The following is a 6000-nucleotide window of genomic DNA, read 5'->3' as shown; positions in this document are numbered from 1 at the left end:
AATTCTGCTTGGACTGTCCGCACGGAGATTCTGCTGCAGCAGAGTCCCTTTGAATTAAATGGGATTCTGCTGCTCTGTGCACAATACAGAATGTCCATGCCAGATGTTTCCAGCACGGAAATTCCATTTTCCTTGTCCGCACAAATAATAAACATGTTCATTCTTTGTGCAGAGTCAGCACGGAATGCACATCTGTAATTCCTGTGCGGTCCTAGCGACGGCATATTATGCGCCCCACAGTGTCCACAATGTCCACATGGAGATTCTTGGACATTCCGTCATGTGAACATGGCCTGATAGCAGTAGTATGACACATGGCAGTTGGGCCCCTGGTTTACTGCAAGATCGAAGAGGTGAGTAAATTAGTGTTTATCACATTTGAACCACATATTACAAATATTTTTGTGGATAACTGCGGTTCACTGAAAACGGAGGCCTGCACCTGTACTTCACAAGAGTAACTTGCATGTGTTGCCGCAGTTTAAGCAAGCAGATTACCAGATTGACTTTCTTACTATTGACATGTATTTCCGATGGTTGTAATTGTATATTGTTTGATGAGACATGAAAAGGCATACTGTGGTCAGCAAACAGATGTACAGCACAACCAAACTCCCTCATAACATTTTGGATAGCATTAGCTTAGCAAACTAACGTTTGTTTTCCTAAGCACATTTCTGAGATTTTTGTCACTGCTCATGGCCTGTCTTCAAGTCTGCACAGGACTGGTCTGTTCCTTTATAAACTTTTCCAGAATGACTGTTCTTTACATATACCTGAAATTACAATATATGATTATTAAAACACATTTCCAGTGTAGCTGAAAGGTAAAATGTTTCAACTTATAATTTTCCATATAAGCAGGAAACCATGCATTCAAAAAAACACAGGGGGAGATTTATCAAAGCCTGTCCAGAGGAAAAGTTGCCCAGTTCCCCATAGCAACCAATCAGCTCACTTCTTTCATTTTTAACAAGGCTTCTGCAAAATGAAAGAAGCAATCTGATTGGTTGCTATGGGCAACTTAGCAACTTTTCCTTTGCACAGGTTTTGCATCACTCCCATAATAAGATATCTGTACAACATCTGATGTTGTATTTAACTCATAGTTAGAGATGAGCAAATTTTTTGAAAAACTCGATTAGGACGATTCGCCGAATTTTCCGAAAAAATTAGTTTTGGTCCGAATTTATTCACAACTAATCTGTATTAACCTGTTAAGGACCAATGATGTAACATTACATCATGAGTCCGCTCCCGATCTATAACGGGTCGGGCCCGTCCTCTAAAAACGTCCGGGACCCGTGGCTAATAGCGCGCGGCATTGATCGCAGTGCGGCGCGCTATTAACCCTTTAGACGCGGCGTTCAAAGTTGAACGCCGCGTCTAAAGTGAAAGTAAAACCATGCCGGTTAGCTCAGGGAGCTGTTCGGGATCGCCGCGGCGTAATCGCAGCATCCCGAACAGCTGCAGGACACGAAGAGGGTCTCCTACCTTGCCTCCTGGTGTCCGATCGCCGAATGACTGCTCAGTGCCCGAGATCCAGGCATGAGCAGTCAAGCAGCAGAATCATTGATCAATGCTTTCCTATGAGAAAGCATTGAACAATGTAAAAGATCAATGTGTGCAGTGTTATAGGTCCCTATGGGAGCTATAACATTGGAAAAAAAAGGTGAATAAAGATCATTTAACCCCTTCCTGTCAGGATTCGGCAGGCTGGAGGTTCTAAGTTGCTACTGGTTTTCACCAGAGCCCGCCGCAAAGCGGGATGGACTTGCAGCGGCGGTAGCAACCAGGTCGTATCCACTGGCAACGGCTCAACCTCTCTGACTGCTGAAATAGGCGCGGTACAAGGGAGTAGACAAGAGCAGGGTCGGACGTAGCAGAAGGTCAGGGCAGGCAGCAAGGATCGTAGTCAGGGGCAACGGCAAGAGGTCTGGAACACAGGCTAGGAACACACAATGAAACGCTTTCACTGGCACAATGGCAACAAGATCCGGCAAGGAAGTGCAGGGGAAGTGAGGTGATATAGGGAAGTGCACAGGTGAAGACATTAATTAAAACCCATGCGCCAATCAGTGGCGCACCGGCCCTTTAAATCGCAAAGACCCGGCGCGCGTTCGCCCTAGGGAGCGGGGCCGCACACGCCGGGGCAGCACAGACGGGGAGCGAGTCTGGTAAGCGGGTCGGGATGCGCACCGCGAGCGGGCGCGTCCCGCATCGCGAATCGCATCCCGGCTGGGGGCATTATCGCAGCGCACCCGGTCAGCGGGTCTGACCGGGGCACTGCGAACAGGAGAACGCTGTGAGCGCTCAGGGGAGGAGCGGGGACCCGGAGCACTCGGCGTAACAGTACCCCCCCCCCTTGGGTCTCCCCCTCTTTTTAGAACCCGAGATCTTGTGGATAAGGTCCTTGTCAAGGATGTTGTCCTCGGGTTCCCATGACCTCTCCTCTGGGCCGCAATTCTCCCAATCTACAAGAATTTTTTTTTTACCTCTGACCGTCTTGGATGCCAGAATTTCTTTAACCAAGAAGATGTCAGAGGACCCGGAGACAGGAGTAGGAGCAACAACCTTGGGAGAGAAGCGATTAAGGATGAGTGGTTTAAGGAGAGAGACATGAAAAGCATTAGGAATACGGAGAGAAGGAGGAAGAAGGAGTTTGTAGGAGACAGGGTTGATTTGGCATTTGACTCTAAAAGGACCAAGATAACGTGGTCCCAGTTTATAACTGGGGACACGAAAGCGGACATACTTGGCGGAGAGCCACACTTTGTCTCCAGGAGAAAAGACAGGAGGAGTTTTTCTTTTTTTGTCGGCATGTTTCTTCATCCGGGATGAGGCCTGTATGAGAGATTTTTGAGTCTCTTTCCAGATGGTGGAGAAGTCCCGAGTCACCTCATCAACAGCGGGCAAACCAGAACGCGTGGGAGTGGGGAGGGGGGGAAGAGGGTGACGGCCGTACACCACAAAGAATGGGGATTTAGCGGAAGACTCAGAGACTTTGAAATTGTACGAGAATTCGGCCCATGGTAGATCGGCCCAGTCATCCTGGCGGGAGGAAACAAAATGTCGCAAATAGTCACCAAGAACCTGATTAACTCTTTCCACTTGCCCATTGGATTGGGGATGATAAGAAGACGAGAAGTTTAATTTGATTTTAAGCTGATTACAGAGGGCCCTCCAGAATTTCAACACAAATTGAACGCCTCTATCCGAGACGATATGCGTAGGAAGCCCGTGAAGGCGAAAAATGTGCACAAAAAATTGTTTCGCCAACTGAGGCGCAGAAGGAAGACCTGGAAGAGGAATAAAATGTGCCATCTTAGAAAAACGATCAACGACCACCCAAATAACTGTGTTGCCATGGGATAATGGTAAGTCTGTAATAAAGTCCATAGCAATCTGAGACCATGGTCGCTCAGGAACAGGCAGAGGATGGAGGAGACCGGCAGGCTTCTGGCGAGGAGTCTTGTCCCCGGGCACAGGCTGTAAAAGCCCGAACAAAATCAGCAACATCTGTTTCCAGGGTAGGCCACCAATAAAAACGAGAGATGAGCTGGACGGATTTCTTGATGCCAGCATGGCCGGCGAGGTGTGAGGAGTGTCCCCACTTGAGAATCCTGAGGCGCTGGCATGGAGGGACGAAGGTCTTTCCTGGAGGAGTTTGTCTGATGGAAGCTGGAGAAGCGGAGATCAGACAGTCAGGAGGAATAATGTGTTGCGGGGAGGCTTCCATTTCAGAGGCATCCGAGGAACGAGAGAGAGCGTCAGCCCTAATGTTCTTGTCAGCGGGGCGAAAATGAATCTCAAAGTTAAAACGGGCAAAGAACAACGACCACCTAGCCTGGCGAGGGTTCAGCCGTTGGGCAGACTGAAGATAAAAGAGATTCTTGTGATCGATGTATATAATAACTGGGTATTTGGACCCCCCAGCAGGTGCCTCCATTCCTCGAGAGCCAGTTTTATGGCCAGAAGTTCTCGATCACCAATGGAGTAGTTTTTCTCCGCCGGAGAGAAGGTCCTAGAAAAGAAACCACAAGTAACAGCATGTCCGGAAGAATTTTTCTGTAGGAGTACAGCTCCAGCTCCCACCGAGGAGTCGTCTACCTCCAGTGAGAAGGGTTTAGATGGATCAGGTCTGGAGAGTACGGGAGCAGAAGAAAAGGCAGTTTTGAGACGGTTTAACGCCTGTTCCGCTTGAGGAGGCCAGGACTTAGGGTTGGCGTTTTTCTTGGTTTGGGCCACAATTGGGGCCACAATAGTGGAAAAATGTGGAATAAACTGTCTGTAGTAATTGGCGAACCCCAAGAAACGTTGGATAGCTCGGAGTCCGGAGGGGCGTGGCCAATCCAATACGGCTGATAGTTTGTCCGGGTCCATTTGGAGTCCCTGGCCAGAGACTAAATATCCTAGGAAGGGAAGAGATTGACATTCAAAGAGACATTTTTCCATTTTGGCATATAACTGATTGTCCCGAAGTCTCTGAAGAACCATGCGGACATGCCGGCGGTGTTCTTCTAGGTTGGAAGAAAAAATCTAAATATCGTCCAGGTAGACCACAACACAGGTATATAATAGATCACGAAAAATTTCATTTATAAAGTCCTGGAAGACGGCAGGGGCGTTGCAAAGCCCAAAAGGCATAACCAAATATTCAAAGTGTCCATCTCTGGTGTTAAACGCGGTCTTCCACTCGTCCCCCTCCGTGATGCGGATGAGATTATATGCACCTCTTAGATCCAATTTGGTAAAGATGTTGGCGCCACATAGGCGGTCAAAGAGTTCCGAGATAAGAGGTAGAGGATAGTTTTTTATAGTGATTTTATTAAGACCGCGGTAATCAATGCATGGTCGTAAGGAGCCGTCTTTTTTGGAGACGAAGAAGAATCCAGCTCCAGCAGGGGAGGAAGACTTGCGGATAAATCCCCTTTTTAAATTTTCTTGGATGTACTCCGTCATAGCTTGTGTTTCCGGAGCAGACAGGGGATAGATTCTGCCCCGTGGTGGAGTAGTACCAGGGAGGAGATCAATAGGACAGTCATAAGGCCTGTGAGGAGGCAAAGTCTCTGCTTGTTTTTTGCAAAAAACATCAGCATAGTCCAGATAAGCTTTGGGAGACCAGGTATCGGAGGAGCCATAGGGTTTTGACTGACAGGAGTGGGAGCAGACATAAGACACTTTTTGTGGCAAGTAGTACCCCAGTTCTTGATTTCCCCGGTGGTCCAATCGAGGGTAGGGGAATGGCGTTGAAGCCAAGGTAGTCCAAGAAGAATTTCAGAAGTGCAGTTAGAGAGGACCAGAAATTCAATCTTTTCATGATGGGGTCCAATGCACATTAAGAGGGGTTCCGTTCGGTAACACACAGTACAGTCCAATCTTTCACCATTAACAGAGGCGATGTAGAGGGGTCTGGCGAGACTGGTCACTGGGATGTTGAACCTGTTAACGAAAGAGGCCAAATTTCCTGCAGATCCGGAATCCAGGAAGGCCACAGCTGAGAAGGAGAAGGTAGAAGAAGAAATCCGCACAGGCACTGTAAGACATGGAGAAGCAGAGTTCACACCTAGAGCTGTCTCACCTTTGTGCGGAGTCGGAGTGCGTCTTTCCTGAAGTGGAGGTCGGATAGGACAATCCTTCAAGAAGTGTTCGGTACTGGTACAGTACAGGCATAGGTTCTCAATGCGGCGGCGTGTCCTCTCTTGAGGTGTCAGACGAGACCGGTCTACTTGCATAGCCTCCACGGCGGAAGGCACAGGAACAGATTGCAGCGGACCAGAGAAGAGAGGAGCCGGGGAGAGAAACCGCCTCGTGCGAACAAAGTCCATATCCTGGCGGAGCTCCTGACGCCTTTTGGAAAAACGCATGTCAATGCGGGTGGCAAGATGAATAAGTTCATGCAGGTTAGCAGGGATTTCTCGTGCGGCCAGCACATCTTTGATGATACTGGATAGGCCTTTTTTGAAGGTCGCGCAGAGGGCCTCGTTATTCCAGGACAAT

This window comes from Hyla sarda, chromosome 1 (assembly GCF_029499605.1).
Source record: "Hyla sarda isolate aHylSar1 chromosome 1, aHylSar1.hap1, whole genome shotgun sequence".
In the NCBI taxonomy this organism is placed as follows: domain Eukaryota; kingdom Metazoa; phylum Chordata; class Amphibia; order Anura; family Hylidae; genus Hyla; species Hyla sarda.
The sequence above is the reverse complement of the archived record's forward strand: the minus strand, read 5'-3'. Positions refer to the sequence as shown.